Source organism: Natator depressus, chromosome 3, assembly GCF_965152275.1.
Source record: "Natator depressus isolate rNatDep1 chromosome 3, rNatDep2.hap1, whole genome shotgun sequence".
In the NCBI taxonomy this organism is placed as follows: Eukaryota; Metazoa; Chordata; order Testudines; family Cheloniidae; genus Natator; species Natator depressus.
In genome coordinates this window covers 164,834,668-164,860,019 of record NC_134236.1, presented here as the reverse complement: position 1 = coordinate 164,860,019, position 25,352 = coordinate 164,834,668, and the positions used below count along the sequence as shown (strand labels likewise).

Sequence of the window (25,352 nt, the reverse complement as noted above, 5' to 3'; positions counted from 1 at the left end):
ACTATCAGTTGTGTCTGCACAAGACAGTAGATTTTTGTCGCTGTAGCCATTCCTTCCACCCTGTGCAGAAATTGAAATGAGTCCCCCTCACCTTCACCTCTTGGCAAAAAAAAAAAAAAAAAGAGAAGATATTTTTGTGCACAAGTAAATATATGAAAGACGTCAGACTAAAACAGCCTTTCCTGTATATCCAGTGCAGCCCCTAACATATAAGGTAAACATATTATCCATGCTCATAAGTATTGTGTGACTAATTCCCATTCACCCCCCTTTACATACAGGAGCAATTTTGTGCACTTGTGATGCAGTTGTACCCACTGTATTTAATCAGTTATAACTAAATCCTCAACTTTGTTCTACAAAATGAGGACAAGACAAATTTATTTAACTGAAATTCTTTGGCTCTTAACAAAGACTAGGGGTGACACTACCATCTACAGCCCACTTGATCATACTTGGAGAAATGGGTAAAACTCCAAGTCCAGTAACAAACACGTTCAAACTAATAACATATAACTAACTAACTGGTTGTTCTTCAGACAAAGAATTCTCTGGTTCTCTTTATTCTTCTCTCAGTACAGACAAAAACCTTTGCCTCCCGGCCAAACACTGAAAGGTGAATGCACTTTACTCAGAACCCAAACTTGCTTCAGTCCATGACCTTGATAATAAGCTTCAGTTGAGACTCATCACCAGCCAGGTAGGAGTTCTTTCCTTGAATCTTTAACTCTTTTTGTGCCCTAAAACTGTGAAAGGTGGACGGCAGGGGGAAAGGAGAGAGGAATTGAAGGGGCTTACCTCAGACCACCCTGAGGTATACACACCCACAGCATTTCAGTAAAATGATAAACCCAATTCCGCCACAGCGGTCGTTTGTGGGACCTGACTGAAGAGGGCATGACCACATTAATGGGGGGAGGGGCAGGAAGGAGAACTTGGCAGGCTCACAGGTTGTTGTTTTTTAAACCCATGAAGGAAAAGGGACAGTTTTAGCTGGTATGAGATATTTTAATTCTAGAGCTTATGACTCCCAGTTTCCTGCAAAAAGATGGCTAATTTCAAAAGTAATAGGAGCCCCCTTTCTGAACAGCTTCAGGACCCTCTGAGATTCTATCCTAATACAACCTTTTGGAAGGATAATCAAGAAGAGGAAAAAAGAAAGGGGGAAGCATTGATCTGAGTCTAAAGATAGAGAAAATCACCACGTCTTTTTGGACTGCAGATTAGGCTTCATAGTAGCGCCTCAGTTCACACAAGCTGATCAGAAGAACTTTTCAATGACGAAAAATGTTTATGCTTATCAATCATTTTGACTGTAACTGATTTTTCAGTGAAACTGGATAGTCATTTTATGTGTAATGTGCCGCCTTTTACTGAAATATGCACCTGAACTCTCGGAGGAAATTAAAAATAAAAGTGTTCTGTTGATGGACAAGACTAATACGGGTGTTGTGAAGTATAACAAAAAGCAAGGGGAACATATAGCAATGCAATAAAATTCAGGTTTCTGACAGAAGATGAGACCATGCCAATTAGTGGTTATGCCTGGCATTCACATAGCACCTTTCCTCCAGAAAGATCCCAAAGTACTTTACAGACTAACCTAGATATGGATCACCCATCACTGAAATATCTTCACTTCAGGGAGAAATGCAGCAGTTCTTTAACCATGCAGAGCAGTGTTGCCCTGGAGGTTAGGACAGGGAATAAACAAGGATACAACTAAAGCTAGAATGTGAATTGAAAATCTCCCCAAGAAAAAGTGGAAATTTTAGATATTTGCTCATAGTGGAATGTGGCCAGGACAACAGGGAAATTGACCATGGGATTATTAATCAGTAAAAATTTTTACTGTCTTGGTTTTATGTTTCAACTGAAAAAAGATGAAAAGCTCTGGAAATTATTAAGCAAACTTTCATCTATATAATATTATAATTATTCTTAAGATTAAATTTACAGTCAAGGGTTTTGCTTTTAGAGCTGCCCTTTGAGGGCAGAAACTGGTGTACATTGATATAGGATATGCTACTTACACAATACTGAACAGCATTTGTGACAGTCGTGAACTTCCACCCTACTCTTCTGAGGGAGGCATAAGGACATTTGCTATGATTTGAGAAACTCCAAAACAGCACTTCAGCAATGGTTATCCTTAGAAGGATATCCTTAGAAGCTACAGTGAACCTAGACAACTTTTCAATTCATTTATCAAAGTTCTTACAATTCCTATTTCAAAGGAGGAAAACAATCAATATTAACCAAATAATGTTCACCTGCATCTATCTAAAGCTTTTTATTAAACACATACTTTTTATTAAATAGGTACTGCAGTAGGATAGTGCCTTAGGCTTTCATCTCTGGAGACTTGAGTTCAAAGCATTCCTTGGGTAACAAGCAGAGATATATTTACTGGTCTCAGCAGTCCAAATTTGATAGCACTTTCCTTGAAGGATTGACTACATCTTACTTTGTGTTCATAAAGTGCCATGCGTCCCCCTGGCAATAAGCAATATAAAAACACCCCTTCTTTTGTTTGTCTTCATCAAACACAACCACCACACATTGGCATAATTGGCAGCCCCTGTTCATAAGAGACCCAGGAATGAATAAGAGAGGGCTGTAGGTCAGGCCTGAGGTGCACTGGCAGGGCTGTTTTAGAAATTGGTTCAACTATGCTGTTAGAACCTCTGCTGCAGCCTCTATTAATCTGTGTGCTTACATGACTTCCATCATCATAGCCTCTGAGCACCTCTGAAGGGAATACTCATGTGAAAAAGGTTGCAGTTTTACAGCCAGTGTCTCCATATTCGTAAGCATTCCATTTACCCATAATAATAATAATTAAATGTACACCTTTTGGAAAATAATAGAAGAGAGCTGTGGGCTCCTGATAATACCAGTTTTAAATCTCATATTACTCCTAATTTCTTGACTGGCCAATCCCCCGAAGGAAGGAAAGGCTTTAATATACAGTAATGCCTACATAAAGCTTGAGTTCTTAATACACTACACAGACATTAAAAAAATGCTGGCTGACTGAGAAACCAGGCAGTTAGACCCACCACCTCCATTTTCACTTCAATTCTTCTTCCCTCCTCTCCACAAACACTCAAAGGTGCAGGAAAGCCCAAAGGCTGGAGAAGGCAAATAGAGGCAATCCATTCAGCCTTTAACCAGAATGCTTTAGTACAGTAGTTCTCAAACGTTTTTTTTCACGGACCACTTGAAAATTGCTGAAGATCTCGGCAGACCACTTAACGATCTTTCCAAATGTTTCTACCATTAGCTAATTATTGTAAAGTGTTTTGGATAAATGTGCTTTACAATTTTTTTTGTAATAATTAACATTTTTTGTTCTATAAATAAAAGCACACAATTCATATTTTAATATCAGTAGTCTTACTGATATAATGTGCTGGATGTGCCCTCTCTTCCCTGCCACGGCAGCCCCCGAGCTGGGGCTGGGAAGGAGGGGGGCTCTCCCCTGCTGCAGCAGCCCCCAAGCTGGGGCTGGGAAGGAGGGCCGTCTCTCCCCAGCAGCCGCAGCCCTGGAGCTGGGGAAAGTCGCCTCTTTCTCTGGCCGCCGCAGGCCTGCATAAATTCCCAAATTCCCCCTCTTCTCCACTAATTAGGTGGGTGGCCCTTCATTCTCTCATGTCCGACTGCCCAGGCACGCAGCTTAGAGGGAACTATCCATGGACCACCTGAATGGAGCTCGTGGACAGCCAGTGGTCCGCAGACCACAGTTTGAGAATCACTGCTTTAGTAAAATTTGTAATCTGATCCTGCTGTCGGAAAACATGTTACTACAATGGAAAGAAAAGAAGTGTTGCAAACCAGAAAACGGAGCCAATCATGCTGGCACCGATACTTTGTAATCGTTAGAGATGGGCAACATGGAGAACGAAACAATGCAAAAGCTCCAGATTTGCTTAGTGAACCAGTCCTACCCATCCATATCACATGCCTCTTCATGCTATCTAAAATACACTGCACTTAAATCACGTGGAACACTTTTTTTTTTTTTTTTTTTTTTTAACAGAATTGGATATATATAGAACTTTGAGTTTCTGAAATATTTGGCTAACATTTTCTAGTAATGTCTGATCACCTTTGCATCCAGATTGTAACAGGGCTCAGGACTGGAAGTGATGAGTATACTGAGAAAAGCTGTTCTTGGTATTCTCCAGCCCCAAGAGAGGTTTTTGTGTCCTATTTGAAGACTCAAGCGGTTCAGAAACTTAAGTTTTGGATGTTCTTCTGAACTTCCCATTGTCCTTCTTTCATTCGCCTGCTCCCCAAGCTTATCCTTTCTCCCTCTAGTTCTCGTTCATATTTCTTCTTCTTCCACTATAAAGCTTTTTAAAAAAAACAAAACAAAAACAAACAAAAAAACCACCCCTCCTTTTTTCTCTTTTCCCAAAACCTGTTTGTTATCATCTTCTGCTCTCCTGTAGTAGAGAACAGGGGCACAAGAGATCTAGGTATTATTCTGAGCTCTCTCAAAGACTTTCTGTGACACATTTGGTCAATGAACCTCTTTATGTCTCAGTTTCCCCACCTATAAAATGGCATAATACTGCTCAAGGAATATTGTGACTTTTAATCTACTGATGTTTGCAAAGCTTGTTGAGATTCTTGGCTCGAGGAACTATGGAAGTATTAGCATTTTGTTTTGTCCCTACACTTTCAGATTCAGACTTCAGGGGCTATGTTCCACTTTGCTTTTCCACTTTCACTCTGCTCCATCTTGTGAATTATTGAGTTTTACAATGTGTGCCATAAAAAAATTAATATTCTACAACACCATGCAGGGTTAGAGATTAGGATGAGAGACCAGATTCATATTATTATTTTTTGGCTGTAGATGGAACAAATTAAGTCACTTTCCTGAGTACCTCGATAAGACTATAGGATTCTGGCAGCATATTTGTTCAACATAAATGGGATAATGGTGTCATTTAATTATAACACTATTATAAGACTAAGTAAGGGACAGTCCTTTATAATAAAGGACAGGTGGCAACTTTTATCCTGGTGGTAGCATACTTTACTAGGTCATCCCTGCAAAAAAAATAATACCATGCTGGCACTGCGTTTTGATAATAGTGTGATATCCTCCAGGCTTTATAACCTAGTTATCAGAAAGTTTACTTCTTGTACTTGGTAAAATATAAAATTAAATTGTATTTTTGCTATCCTGCTGTGCTTAAATGGAGCAAATTTCTTGATTTAACCAGTGTCTCTGCTCTACATATACATGCCTTCTCTGTGCAGCATTATTTTTAATCCTTTCTTGACTGAATGATCCTCTTACCGTCTCCAACTCTTCACAGAGCTGTTTAACTGTGGTGACTTCAACTGCTGAGAGTAAAAATCAGATAACTACTCATGAGTAGTTTATTCCCACCAAGGTTGCTTTTATTTCCCACCAAGGTTGGCAAAATGATTATTTTGTTTTCTTTTCAAAAGTAAACACTTGTATCAATGGATCAATGAAAGCAGTACATACGATTACAATGACAAGGATCAATGGTTCAAAAACAATGATATTTACTCCTCTGTTAGACTAGATATGGACTGTTTGCTATGAAGTAACTTGTGGTTCAACAGGAAAATATTAATTATTTACTCTTCAAAATAATATTCAATGATGATATTTTGCTTTTATCCAATAATGAATCTGAATTGGTATGGAGACATGCCCCCTCACTGTACAAAATAAAAGGAGATTTAAATATGAAAACAGAACGTATGTTATAATATCTGAGTGCTTTTCAGGGGGTGTAAAGCTTTGTGGGTCTTTTCTTTTTTAACATGCTAAGTGGTATAATCAGTGATGAGCTGCCAAAATCTTAACAACCGGTTCCCTCCTCACCCCACACGGGGGTCGTTGCGCACCCCTGACCCCCGGGACTCATGCCCCATCCAACCCCCTGCGTTCCTTGATGCCCTCCCCCCAGGACCCCTGCCCCATCCACCCCCCTCCCCTGTCCCCTGCCTGCCCCCAGAACCGGGCAGGAGGGTCTCGTGGGCCACAGTAGTAGGTGCCCACCCCACCCCTAAGAGCCAGAGGGACCTGCCCGGGGCGAGGTGGGGAGTCCCGGCGGTGCTTACCTGGGGAACCTCTGGCTCCTAGGGGCAGGAGAGTGTAGCTGGGGGGGGGGGGCGGGGGAGCGGCCGCTCCCCCCACCGATCACGTCAAAAGTGGAGCCTTAGGCACCGACTCCGTGGGTCTCCAGGGCTGGGCAGAGCACCTACCAGCAGCTCCCCACCCTGTGCACAGTCCCAGCTCACCTCACCTCCGCTCCGCCTCCTCCCCTGAACGTACCGCTCCGCTCTGCTTTTCTGTGCCCCCCCCCCCACAGCTTCCCGCGAATCAGCTGTTCGGCGGGAAGCCCGGGAGGGCTGAGAAGCAGGTGGCGGCTTCCCACTCAGGCCCAGGGAGGCAGAGGTGAGCTGGGGCGGGGAGCGGTTCCCCTGCGTGCCTCCTCCCCTCCCACCGGGTTACCTGCTGCGGCGCGGGCGGCCCTCCTCGCACCCCCCACCCCGCCCCAGCTCATCTCCGCCTCCCAGGGCCTGAGTGTGAAGCCACCGCTTGCTTCTCAGCCCGCCCCAGCTTCCCGCGCGAACAGCTGATTTGCGGGAAGCCGGGGGGGGGGGAGGGGGCGGAGAAGCAGGGCAGGGCGGCACGTTCAGGGGAGGAGGAGGAGGCGGAGGCGGAGGGGAGGTGAGCTGGGGCCAGGGGTGGGGTGGGGAGCTTCCGGTGGGTGCTCTGCACCCACCAAATTTTCCCCTTGGATGCTCCAGGGCTGGAGCACCCATGGAGTTGGTGCCTAAGGCGCCACTTTTGGCCGGTTAAATTTAGAAGCCCTTTTAGAACCAGTTGTCCCTCATGGAAAAACCGGTTCTAAAAGGGCTTCTAAATTTAACAACCGGTTCTAGCGAACCGGTGCGAACTGGTTCCAGTTCACCGCTGGGTATAATAGGATGAAATAGGCTAACTCCAGATTAACTTGTTTTTGTGTGTTTTATAATAATGGCATACACCCATATAGCTAGAGGGGTATTAGTTTACCCATTCTATTGCAGCACACAAAGGTGAAGTGACTTGCCCCAGTCAGTGGCTGGGAATAGAAATCAGTCTTGACTTCCAGTCCCCCTGCTCTAAGCATTAGACTTACACTCTCCTTTAGAGGGGTGAAATCCTGGCTTCACTGAAGTCAATGGCAAAAATTCCCACAGACTTCACCTGTAGCTTTTGTGGTTCCATTTCCTTTCTATCCAAAGGGAAAAAAGGTAAGACAATCCTTCTTAATAATTCCAACTTGAACAGCACTTTTTAAATCTTTAAATGTGCTATCAATAATATTAACTAATGAATCCATATAAATTCCCTCTTGGAACACAGACGACTGACCTGATCAGGGAACTACTATAAATTTTTAAGGAGTTTGAAAATGCACATTGACCTGATAGATTGTAATGGCTCTGAAAGACACTGTTACCTTTTACTGTGAACTGGCATTCTTCATATGACGTATGACTCTGACTTTGCAAATGGAATTGGGCGCCTGATTTTCAAAAGTGTCTTTCACTTTTGCATCCACAGTCATATGTATGTGTGTGCGCAACTGACAATCATCTAACTATCAAACCTTGGAAACCAGGTTGTCATCAACTGTGCCTGCAAATAATTGTACCTACCAAGTTACAACCAAAATTATTTTAACCTGCAAAGTTCTGTGCATAAAATGGGAAGCCAGACTGAGTGTAATTTTAAAATCAAGACCCCTCGCTGAATATCATGGAACTACATTCAGGACCTGAAGTGTGTGCAATAAAGAAAAATACATAACATACATAAGACTTATATTCATGGTAACCTCTTTTTTCAGTATCTCACTTTAAATATGCAGTCCACATTAGATTGTTGATCCATATACGAAACTCAGAACTATCTATCAAATACAACCTAAGGCCCTCAGTTACCATTCTGGATTAATAACTTCAAAATATAGGAAATTTTGAATTATAAAAAAAGAAAAGAATGTCCAAAATATTAAACTTTAAATATTAAACTTTAAATATTAAAATATTAAAGGCCTGAACCTACTAACACTTATTACTGGGCATGGTGCTTGCTAATGTACTAATCCCACTGCAACCAGGGCAACCAATGGAACTACTCGTAGTAGCAAGCATCATGTCTTGAAAAAAGTGTTTGCAGGACTGGGTCCTTAAAGGACAAGCTCTTCAGGCAGGAACCTATCTATAAAGCTATTTGGACATGTATGGTTCTGTAAAAATAATAATACATTTTGCTTTATATAATTTTCAATGAAAAATCAGGCCATTTCTCCCCCCACAAAAGTTATGAAAATGTACCCTCCTCAACTACACACAAATTTTGTTCTCCCAGTGCAAGGCTGGTTTTTTTTTTAGTGCCAAATGTCAGCAGGAGCAATTTTTTTTTAAATTCTTTTTATGGCCAACTAATAAACCCTTGAAAACAGGGATTTATAATGGAAACAGTGACGGACCCTTAACTACAGCGTACTCGACTATAATAAAAAGAATTAATGTAGTCAATTTGTACTACTGTTCTTGGAACAAAAACACCCTATTTCAACTGCAATCCTTTCAACAGCTGATTGGCAAGCCTGTCCATTTCTAGTCTGCAGTGTTGTCAGTTGTCTTCAACATGATAATGAGCCTGTCACCATATTCAAATAGCCCTGTGACAGCATGTTTTGTGAGCATGACGTCCACTGCAAAGGGTCTGTCAAAAACCACCTTTCAGAAAATGAAAAGAGAATGCTTTTCTGATGATAAATCTAATTTGTTCATAGATAAAAGAGTGAGATTTCTCATCTGATTTTGTCAGTGTTGTGTTGCATTTTCATCTTCAAATATTCCTATTTCCTTCATATGTAAGAATTTAAACTTATCTGTAAAGTCAAAGCAAAAAAACCCAAAATCTTTTATTCGGTATTGAGTCCACTGGAGGCTTTACATAAACCTGTGGTGTTGCAGGCTTTCCGTCAAATTAAAACTGAGAGAGGGAGGGAATGGCATGGGAGGTTAGCCTGTTAACCAGAAGCAAATAAGGCTCAAAATAAGGATCTCAAAGTCTACACATTTCACGAGTTAGGGTCTTCACTCTTTTCCAAATAGCCTATTAAAAATCTCCTTTTCTCTGTGTGGTCTAGTTAGGCTTGACCGGGTTGTATAAAATTCTGTCCCTTTGAAAATGAGGGAGGAAGCACATGTATGCATGCAGTGCTTTCAAGTGAGAAGCACAGTAATTATTTGTGACCGGTGGACAGGCTGCAGAGCAATATGTCCACAGTCAGGCTGCCACCAATGTCACTGATCATCTGTGAAAGCTTTTCCTGAATTTTCTGGGACTCTCTTGCATTGGTGAGATGTCCAGAATGGGGTACTTTCTGCATGAAAGGGAAAAAAACAGAGTGGGAAAGATTTAAAGGGATATTGCAGATCATTTTCCTATTGGATCTGTGCAGGTAACCCACATTAAAATCAACAGGAGTTGTGCATGTACACTGAAATAAACTACTTTGTCTTTCCTGTGGCAAATGACATTAATTTGACTTCCTCTTTAGGAATCCTCTCATCATTATATGTTTCTGAATACCAGAGCTAGGGATACATGTAGACAGGAAGAACTATTATGGAGAGGCAAATGTAAAAAACTGTAAGTAACAAAAGACTTTAAACACATTATCTCTTGGGGACTCCTGGTTAGAGCAGGGTGGCAGTGGCTGGAATTTAGAACTCCCATGTTGAGTGACACACTGGCTTTTAAGCGGGATGGGCTAAGCACTGGGACAGTGGGTAAACAAGAGGTAACATCTAGCTGTCAAAAGACAGAAAGAGTAAAAAGATGTATATAATTTTTATAAACAATGTCTGTTGCTTAGTTTTTGCTTTAAATTTGCTAGATTGCTGCACCCCCTGGTTTGAAGTGGTTTCCATTACATACAGGAAAAAGAAAACGAGTACTTGTGGCACCTTAGAGACTAACAAATTTATTTGAGCATAAGCTTTCGTCAGCTACACCTCACTTCATCAGATGAATTTGTTAGTCTCTAAGGTGCCACAAGTACTCCTTTTCTTTTTGCGGATACAGACTAACATGGCTGCTACTCTGAAACCTGTTATTATATACAGGTTTACAGTTTGGTTCAATGGCTCTCAGCACCCCCATACAAATTGTTCCAGCACCCCTGTCTCTGATCATTTGGATACCAAGCCAAGTGAATCCCTGCATACTTCTTGTATTTTTGCATCCAGTGCCACAACCAAGGAGCTTAAAGGGCCGGCAGTGGATGGTGAGGGAACATTCTTTTTTACCTCTTGCCCTTATGTGGAATAGACTAGGTGGGAAAGGGTTTTTGAATCATATACCAGCACAACAGAAGGGGTTAAATCAATCATTGCCTGAGTTCTGTTTCCAGCTCTGCCATGGCCTCCACGTGTGATTTTTGGTAAGTCACTTAGGGCAGGTCTACACTAGAAGTGTGGTGCAGCTGTACCAATACAGCTGTGCCACTGTAGTGCATCTGGTGAAAATGCTCCATGCCGACGGGAAAGCACTCTCCCACCGGCATAATTACTCCATCTCCGCGAGAGGCGGAAGCTATGTTGGCGGGAGAGCGTCTCCCGCTGACCTAGCGCTGGTGTAGACAGCGCTTAGGTCACATTGCTCAGGGCGTCCTTTTCGTACCCCTCAATAACATAAATTAGATCAACTTAAGTGGTAGTGCAGACCTGCCCTCAGTTGTTCTTTGTCTCCAGTTACCCAGCTGTAAAATGGGAATGCTACTCCTTACCTACTTCACAGGAGGGCTCTGAGACTTACATAAATCAATAATTAAAGTTTATAAAGCACTTTGAGAAACTCATTTAAGGTGCTTTATTCAGCAAGTGAAAAAGTATTATCCATCCATATTGTATTTAATATACCTCATTCAATTGCCAGTTCTAGTGTTAATGCCCTGCCATGTTCATAAAAACCCGGGATGCTCAGTATACAGCAGAAAGTAAACATTGGGATTTCCTCTGGAGTCTACTAATCATTTGTAATTATGATTTAATATAATGTCTATGTATTGCTATTATTTATTTATATAACGTCTGTTGCTTTGCAGACTAATAAGAAGACAAGGTCAATGCCCCCAAGAAGCCTATAAACTAAAGGGCATTCCTGCAAGGTGTTGGGTGCCTCTAGTGGGTGCTGGCCTGGGTTAGATGCAGACAGACAATGTAGATGGGATTGATAAAAGGAAAACCAAAGGGCGAAAAACCACTCTTGGGGGAGCTTTCGTTACAAGGTAAAGTGTTGTGGTTCTCAGGTTTTTTTATACACACACAAACACACACTTTAACTTAGGAAGGTACAGCATGTTATTCTATGCTTGTCAGCAGTATAGCTGTCACCAAATATATCTGTAACTAAGCAAATTGCAAAGGTTGTGATTTTAAACTAAACATAAGTGAAGACAAAAAGCTTGATATTACACAGCGTTAGACACAGCATAAATGGACAATCAACATTAAACATGACTGATTTTTAAATTCTTCATTGCTCAGCTGGGGGGGAAGTAGTATAAGGCCAGTAAACAGCACTGTGGACAGCTGGCATTGTGCACCACCAGTTCTTTGCCTGAATTTTCAAGCCATTCATTTCTTTGCAAAGAAGGGGGAAAAAAAAGAAATCTAAACTAGGCCATACAATATACAAAGCAAGCCTGGGATCTCTAGGACTTCCATTGTCTCAGAGAGTCGTCACCACCCCGATCCCTCATTAAAGCTAAGGAAATGCTGGAGTGGCATTAAAATGAATGCAAACCATTTGCGGCAATCTTTTGCTCACACCATCTTCAAATGAAAGCTACATTGCATAATCCAGGCAGCAAGAGCTCCTGACAGGTGGATGATTTATGCTCATAGTCAGAAGAATGAGAGAGCCTGCGGAGGACACAGCATGAGAAAGGTGGTGGCGAGACAGATGCTCTCAGTGGGCTTGCAGAGACTGGCAGGCTCCGGCTAACTCAGGTGCAACCTGAACACTTTAGTATTGAACTCATATTGCCTAGATTCCAGCACAGCCAGATCCTATTTACAATATTACTTACAACAGATATACCAACAGTCTATCCATGTGCTATTTATCTATGTGTATTTTTTCTAGTTACAGTTCAATGTTGCATGTATCTCTTTGCATATGCATATACTAGTTTTAAAAATAAAAGCGAAATTAGGGGACAAATTCTGCACTCGTGAGTGAAATCAACGGAGTTGAATGGATGTAAGTGGGGGTACAATTTGGCTCTCGTCATTTGAAAAATGGTAACTGGTATGGGATAGTGACAGTACTTCCAATGATTTGCTAAATGTTAAAAAAGTGAAAGTTAAATGATTGGATGAGATCTAAAAATGCCCCAAAGTGCCAAACGCAAAGGGGTATTCTAGTCAGTTATGTTAAGCATTTTCCAGAAACATTAAGTGCTTCAACGACATCTTCCTATTGTAAATACATACTATTAGCAAAAAAAGCTACAGTCATATTCCCTTCTGCAATATTCACTAGCATAACAACACCACTTTAATAATACTTTGCACTTCTATGGCACCATCTGGGCAATGTTCTTAAATTGCTTCACAAATAATAAATTAGGCCTCAGACCTGTGTTCCCACACCATATGCATATACATTAGCATACAAATGTTCATCTAATTTGTGCAAATTTTTACTGCAATTTAATGTGCACATAGGGCAGTTTGTGCTCACAAGTGATCAGCTATATAAATGCAATAGTGGTAACTACATGCACAAATTAGACTTGGAAGACAGGATTTTCTAAAGAACCTAAATGACATAAGAGCACAAGCCTCACCGAAAGTCAGTGGCTTTTGAAAATCCAACCCAGAATTACACAAGGATTTATAAACACACAATTTAGTTTATCATGCTCCAGAAGCCTGTGAAATAGAACCCAGGGTTCTGGACTCCCACTCCCGTTCTTTAAGCTATCCTTTAAGAAAAATAATTACAACCATTTATAGCTATTGATGCTAAATACTCTTTGCTGCTTTGATTTCCTAATATAAAGGTGAAATCAGGATTAGACTGGTTCATGCTAATCATTTCAAAAGAACCAAACAATTCTCTTGTTTCAGAGACTAGGCTTGCCACATTTTGTTATCGAACCTGTGATTTAATTAGGCATGTAGGTTTTGGAGCCACCAAAAGGGTTAAAGCATCTGAATCTACACACTTCAGTTTATCTAGGTTGAATATGGGACTTTGCTGACTCTCAACTCCTCTCCACTTTAACAGATGGGGTCAAAGGTGGAACTGCAGATGAGAATTAAAGACACATGCATCCCTTTAATCAGATAATGCATTCAAAGACTTGCAAATTCCCAAGAAGCCACTTTGCAGGCACGTGTCACAGTCCATTCCATGAAGGAAAGGGGGAGGGAGAGGAAGAGGGAAAGAGGGCTTATTTCAGCTGACCAGCATTAAAAAGGCAGGAAATTAAAGGAAACAAATGGGACCAAAATGGAATGGATTGCTAGCAATTCAAAATGCCTTCTGACTGAACAATTCTCCCTAGAGAGAAACGCCAACATTTGAAGCCTTCACACTCTGCATCCAAATGCTTTTTCTAACTTCATTAAGCAGCTGTGTTTAAGAACCCTTCATAACAAGTATTTTAATTAGAGACGAGCTGTTACTGAACTATCTCAACTACCTGGGTATCCTCAGCAAAAACCAGGATGCCCAGGAGGAAATAGAGTCATCCAGCCTGAATAGCGCAGTACTGCTCACATAGAGTGCATGTCAGGTGCCTAAGAAATTAATGCCTCTTTCTCCCACTGTGCCAAGAAAAAGAAAGACTGCCTACAGGACTGATGTTTGCACTAAGTATTTTCTCATCAGTGTTCAATGCCACAGCTATAGCATGAAGGGGGGAAAGAACAGAACAAAAAGCATTAAAGGGAGAGAAGATAAAGGAAGAAGTGAAAAGAAACTCAAGTCATTTTAAATGTGCTGCGGATTTGCATTCTGTCCTATGGATCCCCCTGCATCCCACCTGAGATCAAGCAATTGACATGAGGTACACTTTGCAGAGGGAGCAGCATCAGCAATGCCTACAGCTGTGTATATCAGGCTCACAGGTGCTCCGGCTTGTATTTGTTTCTTACACAGCCAGGTGTTTGTTTTTAGTGGGGATGCTTCTGGGTGCAATTCAGGAGAAAGGGAGTATGGTCCCTCCTGTGAATAAATGTAGTCATAGTCACATCTTCCCTAGCCTACCTTATCCTCCATCTGAGTTGTAAATTAGAGGGTTGGTGTATAATCTGGGAAACTTTCCAGATACATCTTTCAATAAGAGTTGGCAAAGGCCAATGCATCTACACTGATTTTTTTAAAAACACATTTGTATTTATATGTTCTAGAAACACATTCACTTTCTTTGTTCAATATTTAGTCTTGTTTAACATTTCTTGCAGCTAAAAGTGTGAGTGCTTCAATAAAGGGAGGGACAGAGACGGATCAGAATAATAAATAAGAATTGGCTGAAACCCAGAACCAAGAGTAACATTTTAAAATGTTTTGGATAAGTATTTCCACACTGTAGTGAAGCTATGTTTTGGTTGTTGGTTTTTTTTTGCCTCCTAGTACTGCTTCCTACCACTGCTAATATTCCATCTTCATCCAGCAGGTCAACAATTCTGGTAGCATATGATAAATGTGCTCCCATCTTCAGACTTCATGCACTCTGGTACTTCGTTGGGGTCAGAGTCACACTATGACCTCTTCGGTGCCTGTGACCCAGGCATGACACAGAGTTTATGACATATGCAAATGAGATTTACCAGACCAAGTGGTAATCCCTATATGGATTTTGTAGCATACCAGGAAAGGTGGGGCTCTGGCAGCAGAGCTCCCTGCCGGAGGAGGTCAGATTGATCTCTTGCCTGATCAAAATGCAAAGACCCACCCCTTTGCTAAAGCCTTCTTTGGATAACAGCCCCATGGTTGGCCATCCATACAGATGACAAGGAATAAGAGAATAAGAGGAGAAAGGGGAGTGCGGATGTGCTAAAGTACTATAGTAGAGCTTCCTATTAATTATTAGTATCGCAAGTCCCCATGGGAACCTATGGGGAAGTTCTGGAAGAATTCTCAAGAATTATAGTTTTTACTCAAACTAAACTTTATAGAGATGTTTGCTGGAGCACCGCCCTTACACAGAATTATAGACTGGCTCTTGCCTAGGTCTGGAGAGGAGGAAAAAGAGTAGAAGAAGAGCGGCCAACCTGAGCCTGAGAAGGAGTCAGAATTTACCAATGTACATTGCCAAAGAGCCACAGTAATACGTCAGCAGCCCCCCATCTGCTCCCTCACCCCCAGCACCTCCCGCTCTCCCGATCAGCCCTCCACCTCCCTCCCCGCACCTCCAGATCAGCTGTTTTGTGGCGTGCAGAAGGCTCTGGGGGGGAAGGGGAGGACCGAGGGCACGGCTCAGGGGAGAGGACGGGAAGGGGTGGAGTGGAGACACGGCCTGTGGCAGAGCCAGGGGTTGAGTAGTGAGCACCCCCCCCCCCAGCACTTTGGAAAGTTGGCACCTTTAGCTCCAGCCCCGGAGTCGGTGCCAATACAAGGAGCCGCATATTAACTTCTGAAGAGCCGCATGTCACTCCGGAGCCACAGGCTGGCCACCCCGGAGTAGAAGACAGACAAGAGCCACCACTAACACTTTACTCCCTGTTTGTATGTTTTTAGTGGGGTGGAAGTGCACCAAGAATTTTAGCATGTAGGTTTCTTTTAAATAAATGTATTAACTCTGTGGATTGTGGTGGCATTCTCCAACTCTAACTTCGGGTGCAAAGAGCAGAACTACTGACCTTAGACCTGTTGCATTAAAGTATGCCAGGGTGTATTAAAATGAGAGTTGGCATATATCTGGCAACATCTGAGAACTATAAATAGAGACTTCAAAGGACTAAAAATAGAGACTAGCCGTTTAACTCCATTACAGCACGTTGGAGCAGGAAAGATTTTTGGAAGAACAAAGTGGGAAAATGCTAAATATTATGCTAAGAATAAGAACCATCACTCCCTCAATGGTCAATTTGCATGTGAATATATGTTAAAGCATCAGTAATTTTAGCTTTTTTTAGGATTAAAAGCTTGGTGGACCTTGTAATAGATTTTCTGGACTCAAAAATATAACCAAGCCCTTCCATTTGTAGTGATTAAAAGACATATTATGCATTAGCAAAGCAACAGATTTCAAATTGCATTACCACAGCTTTTACTTTGCCATCATTTATTAGCTGTGCTCTGTTTTTGTATACCTGGCACATAAACATTCTTTTTGGTACTAATTAGGCACCACTGTGAAAACTAACAAACTAAAAGTGCACGGGCATAGAATACATTTTGTGGATGTAGCTCAGACTTAAGTCTGTTGACTCTCAACCATGAAAGTCATGATACAAACTGCAAATGAAATTATTATCTGGCCTGAGACAGTGACCCAGAGAGTGGGACTGACAGATGCTGCACACTGGCAGAAACCCTCGCAGCTAAACAAAGGTCAATTGGCTAGATAGGAGGGGGTGCGGCTTAGTTATATCAATAGCCCAGTGAAACGTTTTTTGGAACTCTTTCTGAAGAAAGGCAGAGATTTATAACCATGGAATACTTGAGGGATAGCACCATATGAGATCACATGTGATATTTACAGCTTGTAATTTTAGTGTTTCTTGATACCCTGGCTGCTTTGATAGACTGAAGAGATCAGGCGGAGTTCCTGAAATTCCAACAAAACTGGTGCCAATCCCACTCCAAACAACAAAGTTTTGCCTGTACATGTACCATGCGGGAAGTACTCATTGGCACTTATTTCATTTCCTATAGCAGCGCTTCACTCCTTATAATTCTGGGCCAAATTCTGTAGTCCTTATTCAGCTTTTATCGGGGCAAAACTCTTATTGAGTTGATGAGAGTCTTTCCAGAGTAAGGGCTGGGTAAAATCTGAGAAACGATGTGGCTCAAGAGTAGCATTTTATGCTTAGAGGCTGCATATGCTTCAGTGCCAAAACTATTCAGTATACTATACACAGGATGCTAATCCTACTCCCCTTGAGCAGGAATTGTACAGATATCTGCATAACATAAATGGAAAAGAATAAGGAACAAAAATAAAACTGGTGAAACATTTTACAAAATGACTCTTATTCAAATGTAGAGCAGGACCCTTTTATGTAAAATTCAAACATTTTGCAACAAATGGTAGTGCCATATTGATATATGTGTGATGGGTGGAAGGGAGCAAAAACAAAGGGCAGCCATTTGTCTGAGGGCTCATGGGAAAAGATGCCATAACAAACACAGTCCTACATCCTTCAGGCTTGTCTCAACCTCCCCATATCACTTACACTGCTGTCTCAGTATTTCCAGTGCATAAGCAAATGTTCTCAGTTTTTTCTCCTTAGGCTAAATCCATTGAATATTTTAAAAAAGAGAGTAATAATTTTCAGTAAATTAGACAAATGCTGGTTTCTCATTTAAGGTTCAGAAGGAAAAAAAATGACAGATGGGACTGTTCAGGTAAAAGCCTGTGATTGGGCTAAAATGTTTTCATTCTAAAAAAAGTGATTAACTTTTAATGGTATTCCAATTTGAGCAGGCCTGTGAATCTACAGATATTGTTCCTTCTAATTCCAGGGAAGTAGTGGGACTGCAGTGCAAGCAGTTACCACAAGGAGAACTACAGTGTGTGGAGGCGTTAATTATGATTTGTGTTTGCCTTCACTGAAAGTTATTAATTCCATACAAAATTTCTCACATTTTATCTTATTAAGAAGAAAACAACACACGAAAATCAATTATGTGACACATTCACTGCTGGTGACAGTGGACCCGAATCTGCAACCATTAGCATCGTTGGGAATTCTGCCATTGATTCCAGTGGCTTGGACCCATTGTATATAATTCCAGTGGAGCTGTGCCTGCTTGAGCCAGCAGTAGCTCTGGCCCCAAAACTCCAGAAGCTAACACTTAAAAACGCATAATCAACAAACTCTGAAACTTAAATAACTCCAGTAAATGCAACTGATTTCCAAACTCAGGGCCATAAACAGCATTGCTCTCCATATGCATATTGAATTCTCCCTCACATTGATGGGAAAGCAATATGCACATGAAATGTCATATGGTCATTTAAAACTTCTGGCCCACTCAATGAATGTCAATGGAAAAACTGACACTGAGTTCAATAGGAGTCAAATTGGGTTCTAAGGAATCAACCCTGTGATGTGCTAAGCCACCTCAGTTCCACTCCCACTGAAGCTAACAGGACTGAGAAACACCTCATGGAAGATGCACAGCACTTTGAAGAATTGGGATCTAAATCAGGGCTGCCCAAATTCTGCAACTCCAAGGACGACAATAACAACTTTGCGGGAGCCTGAGCACTGGACCTAATTTGCATGTAAATTTACATCATTTCAAAACCCGAAAGGAAAGTCCTCAGTTATAATATTTGCAAGGACTTGTCTCTTCTTTCATGGATGAATAGCATCTGCTTGTTGTGTGAGTTGAACAGCAATACAAACCTGCAACAGAACAGTTTGTCCTTACCCATCAGTTACAGGTAAGGCGATGGTCATGGGACACATTTTAGGACAGACAAATTAGCTTCTCAGTTTGAGTGTCTTAACTGGGACATCAAATTTTGGCTAGAAAGCAAGAGGTCTGCTTAAAATTCCAACAATATTTAGCACTTGGTTTCCATTTTTTCCAATGAGATTGAACAGATCCTGGTATATACATTAAACCATTGATAGTCAGATCTCAAAAAAAGAACAGGAGTGGCACATTAGAGACTAACAGTTTTATTTGAGCATAAGCTTTCATGGGCTACAGCCCACTTCATCGAATGCACAGAATGGAACATATTGTAAGAAGATGTATACATACATACATACAGAGAACATGAAAAGGTGGAGTAAGAGGCTAATTAATTAAGATGAGTTATTATCAGCAGGAGAAAAAAACTTTTGTAGTGATAATCAAGATGGCACATTTAGATAGTTGACAAGAAGGTGTGAGGATACTTAAGATGGGGAAATGGATTCAATATGTGTAATGACCCAGCCACTCCCAGTCTCTATTCAAACCCAAGTTAATGGTATCTAGTTTGCATATTAATTCAAGCTCAGCAGTTTCTCGTTGGAGTCTGTTTTTGAAGCTTTTCTGTTACAAAATAGCCACCTTTAAATCTGTTACTGAGTGGCCAGAGAGGGTTCAGGAGCCAAATTAGCAACCAACATTACCTAAAAGAATCACAGTAGTGTGAATTCATTGTTTCATTTACTATATTATATGTAATTCTCACAGCAAAGTATTGTTAGTAAGTAAATACCAAGTATTACTATTTTATCAACTACAATTGGTTAATAACATAGTAAAAACATCTTGATTGGTTAACAACTTAGATTGATTTAATTATTAACCACACAATGTTTTAATACCATGTGCTGCAAAGAGCTGCAGGAGACACTTGCCGCTTGTGAGTCTCAGTCTGAGTATCACTGCATTAAAACCGAAGCCCAGGTAAACAAGCAGTCTCCAATGCAATATCTGCACTAGACATCAAACCCTTTACAACACATTAAAAACATGGAAAAGTTTTAATATCAAGAAGAGACTCAAACAGAAGATGCACAGTGTCATATCTTGATATTACAACACAGGAGCTTCGTTTAATACCCTGCATTAAAGAAGAAACTCCTTAAGTATAATATTGCAAGAGAGAGCATAAGAAATATCTCTGAGGTCAATGCAGTTTTATTAACTGTCACCCAGTACAGATGTATTTCCTTGAATATCATTAAAGCTTTCCTCTTCCCTTTGTTCTAATTTTTGAAGGCAGTTGAAACTAAAACTTCCCTCACAATAATATCTATTTCTACTTGGCAGACTAATGGTATTAGACTTGTGAAAGAAATTTAGCTTGGCAATATCTTATGCACAGGTCTGTTCAAAGGAAATGTTGTGAGGAAGAATTTTAGTAAGCAGGCTTTTTCTGGTGATAACACATTTTTAGTTATAAAGGTGGTTACTTAGTTTTATTTATTAGCTATTGAGGGCATGCCTTAATCCGTTTCTAGCTGATGCTATGCACCTATTTGCATGAGCCTAAATACATACTGTCTAGTCTCTTTGCTGAGCAGGAGTCATTTTCAAATATTTTTAAGGCCAGAAGGGACTATTGTGATCATCTAATCTGACCTCCTGCATAAAACAAGCCAGAAAAATTCACCCAGTAATACCTGTATTGAGTTCAATAATTTATGGTCAGAATGTTAGATCTTTCCCTAAAAAGCTTGTTTTTGTTTTTTTGTTTTGTGCTTTTTGAAAGAATGAAATTCCCGAAGGCTCGTGACCCAAAAATATTTATGGCCTCATACTTTAGCAGCTGTGAATGCTAACATATGCTAGAAAAGAGTTTACATAACAACTACAATTTTCTAGCTTGCTACAACTCTGTGATCTCAACTGGACATCTGAGGGAAATGCACAAACTTCCAAGAATATACCTAAGCCAGGAGCAAAGGAAGCAACCCTATACAAATAATTTCTTAAGTCCTTGATCCATGCAGCAGATGGATTCCTGGCTGCTGCCATGACACTGCCTACAGACAGGGTAATGTAAATTTTTAAGGGAGTACTCACTTTTTGATAGGCTACTACAAACTAATAAGTGAGAAACTGTAAGTGACACTGTATCTTAGAGCCACTCTGGGAAATGTGTGAGCACAGCAGTCTAACACTATCTTGGAGAGAGATTTTTTTTCTGAGTATGGTTTCTGCATTGCCAGTCCACAGCTGGGAGAGAGAGTTACTATTTATTTTTGAAGGTTGGCTGGCTGATGACCATGCTAGCACCTGCACACTCAGAAACAAGAGACTAGGACTGCACAGTGGTGGTTCCTGCTCATGTCACCAGGTGGATAACGGGCTGTTTACACACAGATTGAGGACCCACAAATCCTTCATGATAAACATCTCAAATTACTATAGAACTGGTTGCAAATGAGTTTCTAAAGGCTTTAGCTCTCTAGCATTTAAATTGTCCTCTCAATTCTTCAGGGAGAAGTGCTGAAGAAATAGATTTTAACAATAACCCTTCACTTGGTAAACAGACTTTATTATTAGGCTAAAAATAATGGACCAGATCTTCAAGTGGTGTAAATTGATTGTGGGTCTACTGACTTTCATTTACACCAGGTGAGGATCTGTCCCTCCATGTTTTAACAGAGTGATAAAGCTAAAATGCTGCCATCTTCTCCATTCTAACTGGTCACAGAGCGGTTGATACTGACTAGCAGCAACCAGCCATTCACAAGGAAAACTCAAAAACAATTTTGCATCAAACCTACTTCCTCCGTGTCCCTACATGGTAAAAAAATAAAATGATAAATCAACGGTCTGTCAGCCAATTAGGGAATATACATCAGAGTCCCAGGTAACAAATGACACTGACCAGCCACTAAAAACAGACATAAAAAAACCTCAGAAACAATTAAACAAAACATTACCGCTCCAAAGATCACGAACATATAGGAAGTGTTTTGGTCTTTACCTGTCATGTGCTGAGTTTGTACAAGTACTGCAGAGCATAACACTAACAAGAGAAGGCTTTACTATTGTTCACATACTCAACAACTACATAAGGCTCCACTTTACCCATCCACCTGACTCCTTAATGAGAGTTTTAAACCTTGCTCCTATGCAGGTAGAGCCATAACTGAGACTGAGGCCTTGTCTACATGGAAAAAACTGATTAGCATAGCTATTTTGGAATAGCTATTCCAGTATAATTTAGCTATTTCAGAATAACTCCCTTATGTGGACCCTATATTTCAGAATACTCCAGCCTGTGAGTCACTATTGTCACTATTATTCCAGAATACGGTTTCCACATGGGGAGCTATTAGGAATAGTTATTGCAGAATTATGCCAGAATAGCTATGCAGTAATTTCCCCATGTTGACAAGCCCTATGAAAGGTTCCTTTTTGGGGAGCTGTATAGAGTTACATTGCAAACCAGAGCATGGCCTGTAAGCAGAGGGCAGCATAGCTTTACAGTTAACCAACTTCATACAAGGGCTACAAGAGAGACTTCTAGCCATTTGTGGCAACTTGTATACATAGAGTTATAACGCCCCACTCTCTTGGATGAAGTTCAAAGGAATGTATACTGTACAGCTAGTACAGGTCTAAAAGAGATCATTCCAAACCTGGTAGTCATTTTCAAAAAATGAGTTAAAAGCTGTGTCAGGTCTGACACCTGCTCATGAATACCCCTATCAATTCATGTGGTTTTACAATCACACATTTCTGTTTTTTAAATAATTCTCTCCCTACCTATTGCTGTGTGAAAGATGCACCACAAACAACAACAAAAACTGACTAAGGACCAGATCTTGCAAACGAGCAGATGCTTAACTTTATTCATGTGAATAGTCCCATTGCATCAACAGGACTACTCACCTGCTTATAGTTAAGCACATGTGGAAGTGTTCGCAAGATTGGGCCTAACTGACTGACTATAAAACAGGGAAACAGGCTAAACACAAAGTGCTGTAAAATGTATACAATAACAAAATTTCTAAAAAACCTGACAAAATAATTTTTATTTTTCTGTTCTAGTAATCTTAGGTATTGCTTACAATGATAGGCAATAAATTTTAAACAGGACTATGATTTTTAAGTTATGGTGTCCTCTTAAATATTCCTAGGTTATTCGAGAGTCATTATGCCCTTTCATCTGTTATGAATCTGACCAATCTAACCACCACTGCAACACACACTCACTTCAACAAACTTTTTCATTTACATCAGGAAAAAACAAACAAAACTGTATTTCACAGTGGTCTTTGAATAATTAACTTTTCAAGACCCAGAAATGCAAAATTAAAACACTATATGGACAGCAGTTACTGGCCCTCTGTGAAAGTTTGTTTCTTTTATGCTATTAAAAACCATTACCTGGAAAGGTAAAGGTAAATACTAAAACCAGATATCTGTCATGTAGATTAAAGTTCCTTATCATTTAGTTAACCCTTCAATGGGATAATTGGGATAAAACACAACATGGTGTTACAAAAGGTAGATCATGCCTGATCTTCTCTTTCATTGAGAAGATAACTGTTTTTTTTTTTTTAGACAAAGCAAGTGCAGGAGATCTAATGTACCTGGATTTCAGCAAGGTATTTTGGTACAGTTCCACAGAAGAAATGATTAGTTAAATTGGAGAAGATGGGGATTATTATGAGACTTGAAAGATGGATAAAGAACTGGTTAAAGGGGAGACTACAACAGGTCATACTGAAAGGTGAACTGTCAGGCTGGAGGGAGGTTACTAGTGGAATTCCTCAGGGATCAGTCTTCAGACCAATCTTTTTTAACATTTTTATTAATGACCTTGGCACAAAAAGTGAGTATGCACAAATAAAGTTGGGAGACATTGCCAATACAGAAGAGGACCTGAATATCATACAAGAAGATCTGGACAACCTTGAAAACTTGAGTAATAGAAACTGGATGAAATTTAATAGTGTAAAGTCACGCACTTAGGGACTAACAACAAGAATTTTTGCTATAAGCTGGGGACATATCAGTTGGAAGTGACATAGGAGGAGAAAGACTTGGGTGTATTGGTTGATCACATGATGACTATGAGCTGTCAATGTGGTGAGGTGATGAAAAAGGCTAATGCAATCCTAGGATGCATCAGGCGAGGTATTTCCAGTAGAGACAGGGAAGTGTTAGTACCATCCTATAAGGCACTGGCGACATCTCTTTTGGAATATTGTGTGCAGTTCTGGTCTCCCATGTTTAAGAAAGATGAATTCAAACTGGAACGGGGCAGAGAAGGGCTACTAGGATGATGTGAAGAATGGAAAACCTACCTTCTGAAAGGAGACTCAAAGAGCTTGTCTCGTTTAGCCTAACCAAAAAAAGGCTGAGGGGAGATATTATTGCTCACTATAAATAAATTAGAGGGATAAATACCAGGGAGGGAGAGGAGTTATTTAAGTTAAGCGCCAATGTTGACACAAGAACAAATGGATATAAACTGGCCATCAACAAGTTTAGGTTTGAAATTAGACAAAGATTTCTAACCATCAGAAGAGAGAAGTTCTGGAACAGCCTTCCAAGAGGAGCAGTGGGGGCAAAAACTAACTGGCTTCAAGACTGAGCTTGATAAGTTTATGGAGGGGATGGTATGATAAGACTGCCTAGAATGGCATGTAGCTGATCTGCGATTGCTAGTAGCAAACATCCCCAACGAATGGGGATGGAACACTAGATGTGGAGGGCTCTGAGTTACTGTAAAGAATACCTTCCCAGGTGTCTAGCTGTTGGCTCTTGCTGAAATGTTCAGGGTCCAACTGACCATCATATTTGCGGTCAAGAAGGAATTTTCCCCTAGGTCATATTGGCAGAAACCCTGGGGAGTATTCCTCTTCCTCTGCAGCATGGAGCAGGGGTCACTTGCAGGTTTAAACTAGAGTAAATAGTGGATTCTCTGTAACTTGAAGTATTTAAATCAAGATTTGAGGACTTCAGTAACTCAGCTAGAGGTTATAGGTCTATTACAGGATTGGGTGGACAAAGTTCTGTAGCCAGCAATGTGCAGGAGGTAGGGTTGCCAATTTTGGTTGGATGTATTCCTGGAGATTTAATCACATGACATAATCTGGAGGGTTGGCAACCCTAGTAGGAGGTCAGAAGAGATCATCATGATGGTCCCTTCTGTCCCTAAAGTCTATAAATCTAGGACTCTAATGTTAGTGGAACATATATGGAAAAAAATTAAGCTCCCAAGAGGGACTGCGATCTTGATTATATGCTGTTCACACTGAGGAGAAATTTCTCAACTAAACCACGTAGCCCCTTGAATCTGGGTAGATAAATGTTGGGCCTAAATTTTTAGGTTCAGATTATGGCTACTTATGCACAGGTACATGTAGTGGATGAAGAGTATATGGACCCTCTGCTTCCTTACCCTCCTGTTCAAAGAGCATTGCCCATCCGCAACGGAATGTGCTCCTGTATTCATACCCTATGCACTATTGTAATAATCTTTGTACAAAATATGCCTTGTAAGGTATCATTTGAAAACTAATAACTTGCTGGTCAATAATATCATGGTGAAATGCACGTAGCAACATTATATGTAAAAGTTATGAACATAAGCTGAAATCACGACTGAAGTGTGTTTACCAGACAA

The 25,352-nt window shown here is 40.6% G+C and overlaps 1 protein-coding gene and 1 long non-coding RNA gene across 8 annotated transcripts in view; one reads left to right on the top strand and one right to left on the bottom strand.

Moving 5' to 3' along the window:
- Positions 1 to 25,352, bottom strand: part of ESRRG (estrogen related receptor gamma) — a 476,445-nt gene that overhangs the window by 114,413 nt on the left and 336,680 nt on the right. The gene's annotated exons all lie outside the window — the stretch shown is intronic.
- Positions 7 to 9,748, top strand: LOC141985285 (uncharacterized). The gene is made up of 3 exons (XR_012638899.1): positions 7 to 214; positions 577 to 700; positions 9,627 to 9,748. It is a non-coding gene; the product is annotated as an uncharacterized LOC141985285 (long non-coding RNA).